Source organism: Arachis hypogaea, chromosome 20 (assembly GCF_003086295.3).
Source record: "Arachis hypogaea cultivar Tifrunner chromosome 20, arahy.Tifrunner.gnm2.J5K5, whole genome shotgun sequence".
NCBI lineage: Eukaryota > Viridiplantae > Streptophyta > Magnoliopsida > Fabales > Fabaceae > Arachis > Arachis hypogaea.
Genome location: NC_092055.1, coordinates 93529599 through 93542790, shown reverse-complemented (window position 1 = coordinate 93542790; position 13192 = coordinate 93529599). Strand labels below are relative to the sequence as shown.

General features: G+C 38.8%; 1 non-coding gene across 1 annotated transcript; it reads right to left on the bottom strand.

Annotated features, from left to right (window-relative positions):
- Positions 1-6544: 6544 nt before the first annotated feature.
- On the bottom strand, positions 6545-6648 carry LOC112788297 (small nucleolar RNA R71). The gene has a single exon (XR_003195666.1). It is a non-coding gene; the product is annotated as a small nucleolar RNA R71 (small nucleolar RNA).
- Positions 6649-13192: the final 6544 nt, after the last annotated feature.

Genomic DNA, 13192 nt, shown 5'->3' with positions numbered 1-13192 from the left:
TACGCGTGGGTGCTCTTGCGCCCTAGGCACAAAACTGGCACAACTCTCTGAAAAATAACTGGGCATTTGGTGCAGCGCATCGACGCACTCGCGCACACCACGCGCACGCGTGGATGGTGTTTTCTTGAAGAACGGCGCGTACGCGCCAAGTGCGCCTACGCGCGGGGGGTCATTCTGCTAAAAATTTTCTAAGTTAAAAGCTGCAGAATTCACAGATTCAACCCCCAATCTTTCGACGGACATAACTTTCTCATTTTAAGTCGTTTTCCACCCGTTCTTTCAAAGGCATGGACATCCCGGATCCATTTTCATTTCTAAACAAGTTTGGTACAAAACGGGCATCCGTAGTCCAAGTTATGTCTCATCAAAATATGCCCAAAAATCATGTTTTCATACAAAACCACAAGGTGCCATTTTCAAAACAAGCCATCTTCAACTCTTTTCAAAATCAACCAAAACATGCCAATTTCAACCCTTTTTGAAATCAATCAAAATGTACCAAAATCAACGTCAAGCCATCCTCAACTCACACATTGACACTTTACCAAAATTCCCAAAGTCACCATCAAACCATTTTACCACTTCTCAATCAAATGGCTAAAGGACAAACACAATATCATGTCATACATCCTTCCTCATCCCAATTTCCAATAATACCATTTTCAATTAACCATCATTATACATAATCAACATCATACTCACCATCAACATGGTACCACCCATCAATTCAACCTCAATCATCCATCAAGCATATGTCACAACATGCATTTCTCATATATCACAAAATCAAGGCATCAATATTCATAATCACATATATGAACACATTATATATCTCAACCATTCAACAACATCAACAATTCAAAGCCTATCTTAGGGCCTCTAGCCTAAGTATTTCCTACCACATTACATATTAGATACGGAAAACCGAGACCATACCTTAGCCGATTTCTCAAGCTCAACCGGAGCACTTCAAAACCACTTGTCCACAAGCCCTCTAGGTCTCAAAACCTCCAAGAATAGATTTTTACCACCAAAAATCCCTTCAAGCTTTTCAAAGTCTCAAATATTCATATATACACAACCTAAGCTACAATCATCATACCCATACACAACATCACAATACCCAAACATCATAGAACAACAAATTACACTAGGGTTGAGAATCTTACCACACCCAAGATCCAAGGAGACAAGATTAACCTTCTCCTTCAAGAGAGTTGGGTCCTATAACATCAAAGAGCCCAAAATCTCAATATTTTTGCTCATGAAACTCGAAAACAAGGGCTGGAATTTCGAAGAGCAAAACGTGGCTTACCTCAAAATTGATTGTATGGGTTTTGTAGAGCTCTCCGCGGTGAATGCGTGGCTGCAAACGGTGCGGCAATCGGAGCTCTAGATCAAAAGTTATGGTGGTTTGAAGATCAACCAAGGGAAAGAACTTGAGAGAGTGTTCTTCCCTCCATGGCCTCCATTTCAGCGTGTTTCTTGAGTGTAGTGAGGAGAGAGAGTGCTGAAATGAGTGTATTAGGTTTAGTTTAGTTGGGCCAAGAGCCCACTTTGGGTCCGGTTGGCCCGGTTTGACCCGTTCGGTCCAATCTTGGTCCGATTTCTATAAAATTGGTATCGAAATTTTCGTCTCAATCTCCTCTATCATATTAAGCCATAAAAATAACATTTTTGGCTTTCTAGAATAAATTCTCATTTATGGGTTAATTAGCCATTAATTAACCGGGTCTTACACGTTATCGTCGGATGTATCTGCTGGTAAATTCGACGGTAACGAGCCTTAAAATTTGAAGTGCGAACCTTCTCCCCCTTTATTTCGAAATCCCTCTCTCTTTCTCTCTAACCTCTCTACTCCCACTCTCTCTAACCCTCTCCTCTCTCCGCAGCTCCGTCAGCCCTGCCGCCGCCACCTCCTCCTGTCGCCACCTCTTTTCTCCATCACCGAAACCAGCCCGTTCCTCCTCTCCTCTCCATCAGCCACAACTCATTCTCTCCCTCTCTGTTCGTGTCTCGCCGTCACCGCCATGGCGCTCCACCAGTAGCGTCTGTCGTTGCCATTGCGTCTCCCTCTCATGAGTTTTTCTTCCTCTATTCAAAGCTCAGGTCCCTTGGTCACTCTTTTTGTTTGTTTAAGTTAATTTATGATTTAGTTATATGTTAGTTTATAATTAGTAAGTGAATTTGGTTATCATATGCTAATTGCATGCCTTAGAAGAATGTAATGTTAATTAGAGTGGAGACTTCATGATTAACATTAGGTGGGTTTAGGCCATTGAAGATAAATTTTCTTGTTAAAGCCTAAATAATTAATAATTAGTTTTTTCTATGTGACTATGTGAAATATTATTTCAACTATTAAGTTTAATTTACTTGCTTATGATATTTAAAGAAATAAGATTAATATTATATAAATTGTATTAATTATACATTGTACCTAAATTATCATATGTTGCCTGTGCTAGTATTTGTGCCTGGCAATTTATGCATGTAATAACTTCTATGAATTAATGAGAACGTAAAGTATTAGTTCTAATTGAGTATTCATTATGTTAATATATATGAATGTATAGAAATTATGAAACTATTATAAATAAATATAAAGTAATACATTATGAAATTATTACTGCAAAATAAATCTCATGATTATTTAATGAACATGTATAACAATTATTTGCTAAAATTTCTGAGCATAAATCAAACAAAAATGTTGTCTTTTCAATGTATAAACAAGTTAATATATTCTGCTAGAAATGTCATGAATTTAATTGAGTTTTGACTGATGCTGTGGATTGAGGTTGGTTGGATTTGTGGGAACTGTAAACGTAGATATATGTCTAATTTTAGGGGAGGTTATGTCAATTGAAATAATATAAATATTGAAGGATTTGTGTTGTATATATGCTGATTACTATTAATAATATATTCTCTTTGCAGACATGACGACAGGTAGCAGAGGTAGAACGAGTGGGTCTCAGCCTAATCACAACGTGTGTTACACAGGAGGACTACATGCAAAAATTTGAGGCCACAACCTAGCAATCTCAATCGCCTAGTGGGGACGATACCGGTTCCAATGCCTAATGAGCGGATATTTTATACGCTTTTTGTCATCATTTTCATATAGTTTTCATTATGTTTTATTTAAGTTTTATTATGTTTTCATAGGTTTTAGTGCAAAATTCATATTTTTGGATTCTACTTTGAGTTGGTATGTTTTATGGTGATTTCAGGTATTTTCTGGCTGAAATTGAGGAGCTTGAGCAAAAGTCTGATTCAGAGACAGAGAAAGGACTACAGATGCTGTCAGGATCTGATCTCTGTGCACTCGAAGGAGCTTTTCTGGAGCTACAGAGTTCAAATGGAGTGATCTCAACGGATATAAAAAGCTAACATCCAGGAATTTCCAGAAATATATAATAGTTTATACTTTGATTTGGAAATGAAGGCCCAAAACTGGCGTTCAACGCCAGCCACCAGCCCCATTCCTGGCGTCCAGCGCCCACAGGGGAGCAGCTGACATCCAACGCCCAAAAGGGAGTCCCAAGCCAGCATTCAACGCCCCTAAGGAGTACTAGCACGTGGAGACACCCTTAACTCAGCCCAAACACTCACCAAGTGGGCCCCAGAAGCGGATTTTTGCACTATCAACCTAGTTTATCTTATTTCTGTAATTCTTAGTTAGCAGATTAGTATATATAGGAGGAGATCACCTTTGTTTAGGGGTTCAGCCATTCTTCTCCCTCCCCCATTTTGTATTTTCGAATATTATGAGTCACTAACCTCCTATGGTTAAGGTTAGGAGCTCTGTTGAGTTTCATGGACCAATAATATTACTGTTCTAGTTCAATATGTCTGATTCTATTCTCTTATGGATTCTCGTTCTTCATCTTATGAATTGAGGGTGACCCGTGACAATCACCCTTATTCTACATGGGTTCCATGCGAGCCCTAAACCGGATAGCATTGAACCAAAGCTAGAGATTGCATTCGGATTCCAATAGAGTACCTGGGCAACTTTGGATACGTGACATGAAATCCCGTTGACCGTGGGTAAGTGAGGTCTCTGTGGCGCTAAGGCTAGAGTCTGAGAAGCAGTGTTCCCTGATTCAGAAGATTTGCCTTGTCTATGGCACCTTGGGTAGGATCATGAAGGGGAGTGGATTGCTTAGAGCTTCATCTTCTACTACAGTGAGAAACCTAGCGGTGACTTGATGAGAGGACATGAGTCACTTGCAACATGGTGGATTGCTACAGTGGAGGAGGTTAACTTGATGAGAGGACATGAGTTAATCACTTACGGCTGCCATTGAAGGAATTAGAAGGTTATTGAAGTGGACAGTAAGAAAAGTAAATCCGGAAAGACAAAGCATCTCCGAAACCGTTCTCATATCATTGATTTCCCACCTATCCAGTAACGTGTTATTTATTTATTCTATTTTATGCATTTTTCGTGACAAACTATAATTTCTATCCGCCTAACTAAGATTTATAAGGTAACCACTGTTTGCTCAAACCAACAATCTCCATGGGACCGACCCTCACTCACCTGAGGTATTACGTGGACGACCTGGTATACTTGTCGGTCTATTTGTGCGAAACGTGCGGAGTCAGTTTTGCGCACCAAGTTTTTGGCGCCGTTGCTGGGGATTGTTCGGATTTGACAAACAACCGGATTATCTTGTTGCTTAGATTAGGTACTTTTTACTATTTTGTTTGATTCTTTTGTTTTCTTTTCAAAAATGTTTCAAAACCTTTTGTTTTCTTTATTGATCTTTATCTTTTGTTTGAGTCTTTTGTTCTTGTTCTTGTTAAAGTTTCGAACTTTCTTGCTTTCTTTTCAAAAAAATTTTCAAAAATAGTGTCTTTTGTTTGAGTCTAGTGTCAATTCTTAAGTTTGATGTCCCTTGTGTGTTTATCTTTTCTTTAAAATTTTCGAATTGTTCTTAGTGTTCTTTCTTAGTATTCAAGTTGTTCTTATTTCTTTTCTTGTTTTGATCTTAAAATTTTTAAGTTTGGTGTCTTTTGGTATTTTTCTTTTCTATTTTTGAAAAGCAAGTGCCTTTTGATTTAAAAATTTTAAGTTTGGTGTCTTTTGGTTATTTTTCTCTTTCTTCATTAATTCAAAAAAAAATTTATTCAAATTTTTTTTTTCAAAAATTCCAAAAGAAATTTCAATTTTTAATTTCTAATCATTATCTTATCTTATCTTAATTTTAAATATTTTCAAAAATCATATCTTTTTCAAATCTTTATCTTATCTTTTTATATCTTATCTTATCTTATTTCAAATTCAATTTTAAAACTCAATTTCAAAATTTAAAATTTAAAATTTAAAATTTCAAAATTCAAAATCAAATCTTTTTTAAAAATCAAATTTCAAATCTTATCTTTCCAAATCTTTTTCAAATCTTCATCATATCTTATCTTTTTTAACTTATTTTCAAATCTTTATCTTATCTTGTTTCAATTTCAAAATTCAAAATCAAATCCTTTTCAAATCTTTTTAAATTTCTTATTTTATCTTTTCTAATTTTTTTAAATTTCAAAACTTTTTAAAATCAAATCTTTTTCAAATCTTCTATCTTATCTTATTTTCAAATCTTTCTTATTTAGTTACTTATTTTCCTTTCTTCTTTTTCAAAACTTCCTAACTAATTCCTTTCTCTTCTATTTTCAAAAACTTCTCACTTCTTTCTCGCTTTTCTTTTTTGAAAACTACCTTCTACTCTTCAATTCTTTTTAGTTAATTAGCTTTTAATTTCTTTCCTATTTTCAAATTAAATAAATAAATAAAATAAAAACAAAAATATTTTAATTCTAGTTTCTCTTTTTGATTCTTAATTTTTGAATTCTTTACCCCCTTTACTCGAATTCTTCATCTCATTCTTCTACCCTCATTCTTCTTTCGTCTTCACATTTCACAGGGAGTTTTCTATCCTTTGACATAGAGCTCCCATTTTCTTTCTTTCTTGTTTTCTTTTTCTTGTTTATGAGCAAGAACAGAGATAAAGAACCTCTCTTTGATCCTAATTCTGAACCTGAGAGGACCCTAAGGAGGCTTTTGCAACAAGCTAAAGCACAACACTCCGGAAGAGATCTCATATAACTTTTTGAACAAGAAACAGAAAATACAAGCATGGCAACCGAACAGAATAATAGAGGAGATGTAAGAAAGGTTCTTGGTGACTTCACTGTATCCACTTCTGACTTCTATAGAAGAAGTATCTCCATACCTGCCATTAGAGCAAATAACTTTGAGTTTTAGCCTCAGTTAGTCTCTCTAATGCAATAGAATTGAAAATTTTATGGACTTCCACTGGAAGATCCACATCAGTTCCTATCTGAATTCTTGCAAATCTGTGACACTGTTAAGACCAATGGAGTGGATCCTGAGGTCTACAGACTTATGCTTTTCCCTTTTGCTTTTAGAGACAGAGCTAGGATGTGGTTGGATTCTCAACCTAAGGAAAGCCTAGACTCTTGAGAAAAGTTGGTCAATGCTTTATTAGCCAAATTCTTTCCACCTCAGAAAATGAGCAAGCTCAGGGTGGAAGTTCAAACCTTCAGACAAAAAGATGGTGAATCCCTCTATGAAGCTTGGGAAAGATACAAGCAACTGATCAGGAGGTATCCTCCTGACATGCTCTCAGAATGGTTTATCCTAGGAATTTTCAATGATGGTCTATCTGAGATGTCCAAGATGTCCTTGGATCATTCTGCTGGTGGATCACTCCACTTGAAGAAAATGCTTGAAGAGGCACAGGAACTCATTGAAATGGTTGTAAACAATCAGTTCATGTACACTTATGAGAGAAACCCTGTGAACAATGGGTTAGCTCAGAAGAAAGGAGTCCTGGAAGTTGACACTCTAAATGCCATACTGGCTCAAAATAAGATATTGACCCAACAGGTCAATATGAACTCTCAGCATCTGACTGGAGTGCAAACTGCAACTAGCAGCACTCAAGATACCTCCTATGATGGAGATGCCTATGATCCAGATCAACCCATGATGGAAGAGGTGAATTATATGGGAGAACCTTATGAAAATACCTACAACTAATCATGGAGAAATCATCCTAACATCTCATGGAAGGATCAACAGAAGCTTCAGCAAGACTTCAACAATAATCAAGGTGGAAGAACCCAGAATAGGTTCAACAATAGACCACCATTCCCATCTTCTCAACAGCAGATGGAGACTTCTAACAGAGCCTTTCTGACTTAGCAACCATAGTCTCTGAACTCTCTATGACCACTCACAGTTTCATAACAGAAACTGGGTCCTCGATCAGAAATCTGGAACAAGAGAATCCCTGAGACCCCTCCTAACACTCTTCCTAGTAACACTAAAGTGAACCCAAGAGAAGAGTGCAAGGCTATCACTGTAGAAGTGGAGGCCGAATTTGAAGGGGATAACCTGGCATTGAACGCCAGTAAGGAAGACCTTACTGGGTGTTCAACGCCCAAAAATCCACCATAACAAACATTGAATGCCAGTAAGGAGGTCCTTACTGGGCGTTCAACGCCCAAAGAGACACAAGTCCTGGCATTGAACGCCACAATAGGGATAGTTGGCAACCCTAAGCCCACTGAGAACTTCCCTATTGAAGAACTGATAGAACCCAAGGTTCATGAGGAGCCCATTGAAGTTTCCTTGAATGCTTGGTTGAAAGTTTTACAATCTGAAGAGTACTACTCCTCTTATGAAGAAGAGGATACTAGGGAAGAGCAACTTGCTCGATACCTAGGAATTTTGATGAAGCTAAATGCCAAGCTATTTGGCACAGAGACATTGGAGGAAGAACCTCCAGTACTCACTAAGGAACTCAATGCCTTGGTTCAGCAGAAGTTACCTCAGAAGAAACCGAATCCTGGACACTTAATTCCTTGCACCATAGGTACCATGACCTTTGATAAGGCTCTGTGTGACCTAGAGTCAAGCATAAACCTCATGCATCTCTCTGTAATGGAGAGGCTGGGAATCTTTGAAGTACAAGCTGCAAGAATCTCACTAGAGATGGCAGACAAGTCCATGAAAAAGGCTTATGGACTGGTAGAGGATGTCTTGGTGAAGGTTGAAGACCTTTACATCCCTGCTAACTTTATAATCCTAGATACTGGGGAGGAAGAGGATGAATCCATCATCCTTGAAAGACCCTTCCTAGCTACAGCCAAGGCTGTGATTGATGTAGATAGAGGAGAACTAGTCCTGCAATTAGAGGAGGACTATCTTGTGTTCAAGGTTCATAAACCTCAGTGTACCTCAACTGAAGGAAGCACCATTCATAAACATGAAGTGCTTCAACCACTCCTCTTAGTATAGAGCCTAACAGAGCCCCCAGACGCCAATCTTAAGTTTGGTGTGGGGCAACCATCATCAAGCTCTAAGAGGAATGGCAGTAAGAAAGTGTCCAAGGGCTGGAGGGATAAGAAAATCCCCACTGAAGGCCTCTCACGTGGCATGAGAGTTATCTTCACTAACAATCCAGTCATTCCACACACGGTGAATAGGATCCTGTCTCTAGAACATGTGGAACTTATCCATGAGAGCACAGGTAAGAAGTTCACTGTAACGGGCGAAATTCTGAGCCCCTATCCATATCCGTAAGGAGCTAACCGTCAAGCTAGTGACGTTAAAGAAGCACTTGTTGGGAGGCAACCCAACCATAATTAAAGTTATTTCTATTTTTCATTAAGTTTATTTCAGTTATATTAGTTTAATTTTTATGTTTGTTTAAGTTTGTGATCATGTGCAGTAGTTAGAACATAAACAGAAATAGTCAAAGCTAGAAAACAGAACACCCTGGAGCAAGTACCTTGCTGGCGTTGAACACCAGACAAGAGGGCCAGAGTGGGCGTTCAACGCTCATGAGAAGCAGCATTGCTGGCGTTGAATGCCAGCCAGAGAGCACATTGCTGGTGTTGAACGCCAGCCAGGACGCACATTGCTGGCATTGAATGCCAGCCATGGAGCACATTGCTGGCGTTGAACGCCAGCCAGGGAGCACATTGCTGGCGCTGAATGCTAGCCTGGAGTAGAAGCTGGGCGTTCAACTCCCATAAGGGGCAGAAAACTTGAATTTCCTAACCCCTCAAGATCAATGGGTTCCACAGAATCTCTACCTATGACCTACCCCACCTTCTTCTCTCTCTTACTTTCACTCTTCCCCACATACTCTTTCCTATAAACCCTAATCCAATCACATCCATATCACTTCCCAAAACCATCATAACTCCCACCAACCCCCACCCACTTCATATTCAAAATTTTCCACCCAATTCCCACCTATTTATTCGAACCCAAACTATCCCACTCCTATAAATACCCCTTCTTCCTACCCTTCATACACACACCATTCATTCACTAAAGTTCCGCTTGGCCGAATTCTCCTCTCTCCCTCTATCTCCTCTATTCTCTTCTTTTTCTACTCTTTTCTTCATATTTTTCTTAAGGATGGGCAAAGATTTTAAGTTTGGTGTTGGAAAAGCCTTGCTTTTTGCTTTCCATTCATACTTATGGCACCCAAAGTCGGAGAATCCTCTAGAAAGAGGAAAAGAAAAGTAGTTGCTTCCACTTCTGAATCTTGGGAGATGGAAGGATTCATCACCAAAACTCATCAAGATCACTTCTATGAAGTAGTGGCAAAGAAGAGGATGATTTCTGAAGTTCCCTTTAGGCTCAAAAAGAATGAGTACCCGGAGATTCGAAGAGAAATTCGGAGGAGAGGTTGGGAAGTCCTAACCAATCCTATCCCGTAAGTTGGGATCTTGATGGTGCAAGAGTTTTATGCTAATGCATGGGTCACTAAAAATCATGACACTAGTGTAAACCCACATCCCAAAAGTTGGAGTATCATGGTTCGAGGGCGACCCTTGGTTCAGCCCGGAAAGTGTAAGGTTGGCGCTCCACTTTCCAGTAATTCAAGGAGACCCACATCCTTACACTAGGAGAGTCAATTTTGATCAAAGGTTGGACCAAGTCCTTTCAGACATCTGTGTGGAAGGAGCTCAATGGAAGAGGGATGCTCAAGGCAAGCCTATCCAACTGAGAAGGCTTGACCTCACGCTTATAGCTAGAGGATGGTTGGAGTTTATCCAAAGCTCTATCATCCCTACTAGCAATCGGTCAGAAGTGACTATTTACAGAGCCATCATGATTCATTGTATCATGATTCGAAGTGAGGTGGAGGTACATGAGGTCATACCTCAAGAGTTGTACAAGAAAGTTGAAAAGCCTTCCACCTTAGCAAGGTTGGCATTCCCCCACCTTATCTGTCATCTATGCGATTCAGCTGGAATTGTCATAGAAGGAGACATCCTCATTGAAGAGGACAAACCCATCACTAAAAGAAGGATGTAGCAAACTAGAGAGCCAGCACATGGGCCACAGTAAGAGCATATAGAGCTGCCTCAACAAGAAATCCCTGAGATGCCTCAAGGGATGCATTCTCCTCCCCAAGGCTATTGGGACCAGTTGCACACTTCTCTAGGAAAATTAAGCTCCAGCATGGATCAACTAAGGATGGGACATCAAAGAGCCATGAGGGAAGAACAAAGAACCATAAGGGAAGAACAACAGAGGCAGGGGCGTGACATAGAGGAAATCAAGCACTCCATTGGATCCTCCAGAAGGAGTAGTAGCCGCCATCACTAAGGTGAATTCGTTCCCTTTACTCCCATGTTGCCTATGTTATTTTTTTGTTTTCCATATATTTTGTTTTATTGTCTGTTTCTAGTGCATGATCACCTGTCTTTATGTCTTAAAGCTATGAAATATTCCATGCATCGCTCACCTTATTTAAAAGAAAAATTATTTTATTAAAAAAGAAAAGTAAGATGCATGAATTTCGAGTCATATATTAAGAATAGTTCAATTATTTACTATGGTGGCATTGCTTTTGTTTTCTGAATTTATGAATAAATAGTGAATATTTGATGTTGGAGTTAAAGAATGTTTGCTCTTGAAAGAATGATGATAAAAAAGAAGTATTATTGGTGATCTGAAAAATCCTAATGTTGATTCTTGAAGTAAGAAAAAGCAGCAAAAAGCAAAAAAAAAAAAACAGAAAAAAAGAGAGAAAAAGAAAGAAGAAAAAGCCAATAGCTCTTTAAACCAAAAGGCAAGAGCAAGGATCCAAGGCTTTGAGTATCAATGGTTAGGAGGGCCTAAAAGAAATATCTTAGCCTAAACAGTTCAAATGAGTTGCTTCCCTAACTATATGCTTGTGGTGTGAAGGTGTCAAGTGAAAGGCTTGAGACTGAGCAGTTAAAGTCGTGATCCAAAGCAAAGAGTGTGCTTAAGAGCTCTGGACACCACTGGCTGGGGATTCCAGCAAAGCTGAATCACAATCCGAAAGGGTTCACCCAGTTAAGTGTCTGTGGCATTTATGTATCCGGTGGTAATACTGGAAAACAAAGTGCTTAGGGTCACGACCAAGACTCTAAAGAAGATGTGTTCAAGAATAAAAAAGAACTAAACTAGGAGAATTAATAGTATCATCTGAAATCTGAGTTCTTAAAGATGCCAATCATTCTAAACTTCAATGGAAAGTGAGATGCCAAGACTATTCAGAAGCAAAAAGCTACTAGTCCCGCTCATCTAGTTGAAACCGAGCTTCATTGAAAAATCTGAGATTTATTGTATTCTTCTACTTATATTTATCCTACTTTGTTTTTGGTTGCTTGGGGACAAGCAACAGTTTAAGTTTGGTGTTCTGATGAGCAGATATTTCATACACTTTTTGGCATCATTTTCATATAATTTTTATTATGTTTTGTTTAAGTTTTATTATGTTTTCATAGGTTTCAGTGAAAAATTCAAAATTTTGGATTCTACTTTGAGTTGGTATGTTTTATGGTAATTTCAGGTATTTTCTGGCTAAAATTGAGGAGCTTGAGTAAAAGTCTAATTCAGAGACAGAGAAAGGACTGTAGATGGTGTCAGGATCTGACCTCCATTCACTCGAAGGAGCTTTTCTGGAGCTACAGAGGTCCAAATGGAGCTCTCTTAACGGCTATAGAAAGCTAACATCCAGGGCTTTCTAGAAATATATAATAGTCTATGCTTTGCTTTGGAAATAAAGGTCCAAGACTGGCATTCAATGCCAGCCACCAGTCTCATTCCTGGCGTCCAGTGCCCACAGGGGAGTAGCTGGCGTCCAACGCCCAAAAGGAAGTCCCAAGCCAGCGTTCAATGCCCCAAAGGAGTACTAGCACATGGAGACACCCTTAACTCAGCCCAAGGACTCACCAAGTGGGCCCCAAGAGTGGATTTTTGCACTATCAACCTAGTTTATCTTATTTCTGTAATTCTTAGTTAGCAGATTAGTATATATAGGAGGAGATCATCCTTGTTTAGGGGTTCAGCCATTCTTCTTCCTCCCCCATTTGTATTTTCGAACATTATGAGTAACTAACCTCCTAAGGTTAAGGTTAGGAGCTCTGCTGAGTTTCATGGATCAATAATATTACTGTTCTAGTTTAATATGTCTGATTCTATTCTCTTATGAATTCTCGTTCTTTATCTTATGTCTGATTCTATTCCCATTTGTATTTTCTTCTTCTATTCTTCTCTTCTTATACTCATATAAGGAATCTCTATACTGTGACATAGAGGATTCCATATTTTCTTTTCTGTTCTCTTCTTTTTCATATGAGCAGGAACAAGGATAAGAACATTCTTGTTGAAGCTGATCCTAAACCTGAAAGGACTCTGAAGAGGAAGCTAAGGGAAGCTAAAGCACAACTCTCTGGAGAAAATCTGACAGAAATTTTTGAAAAAGAAGGAGACATGGCCGAACTCAACAACAATGCAAGGAAGATGCTTGGTGACTTCACTACACCAAATTCCAACTTACATGGAAGAAGCATCTCAATCCCTGCCATTGGAGCAAACAATTTTGAGCTAAAGCCTCAATTAGTTTCTCTGATGCAACAGAATTGCAAGTTTCATGGACTTCCATCAGAAGATCCTTTTCAGTTCTTAACTGAATTCTTGCAGATCTGTGATACTGTTAAGACCAATGAGGTTGATCCTGAGGTCTACAGGCTTATGCTTTTCCCGTTTGCTGTAAGAGACAGAGCTAGAATATGGTTGGACTCTCAACCTAAAGATAGTCTGAACTCTTGGGATAAGATGGTCACGACTTTCTTAGCCAAGTTCTTTCCTCCTCAAAAGCTTAGC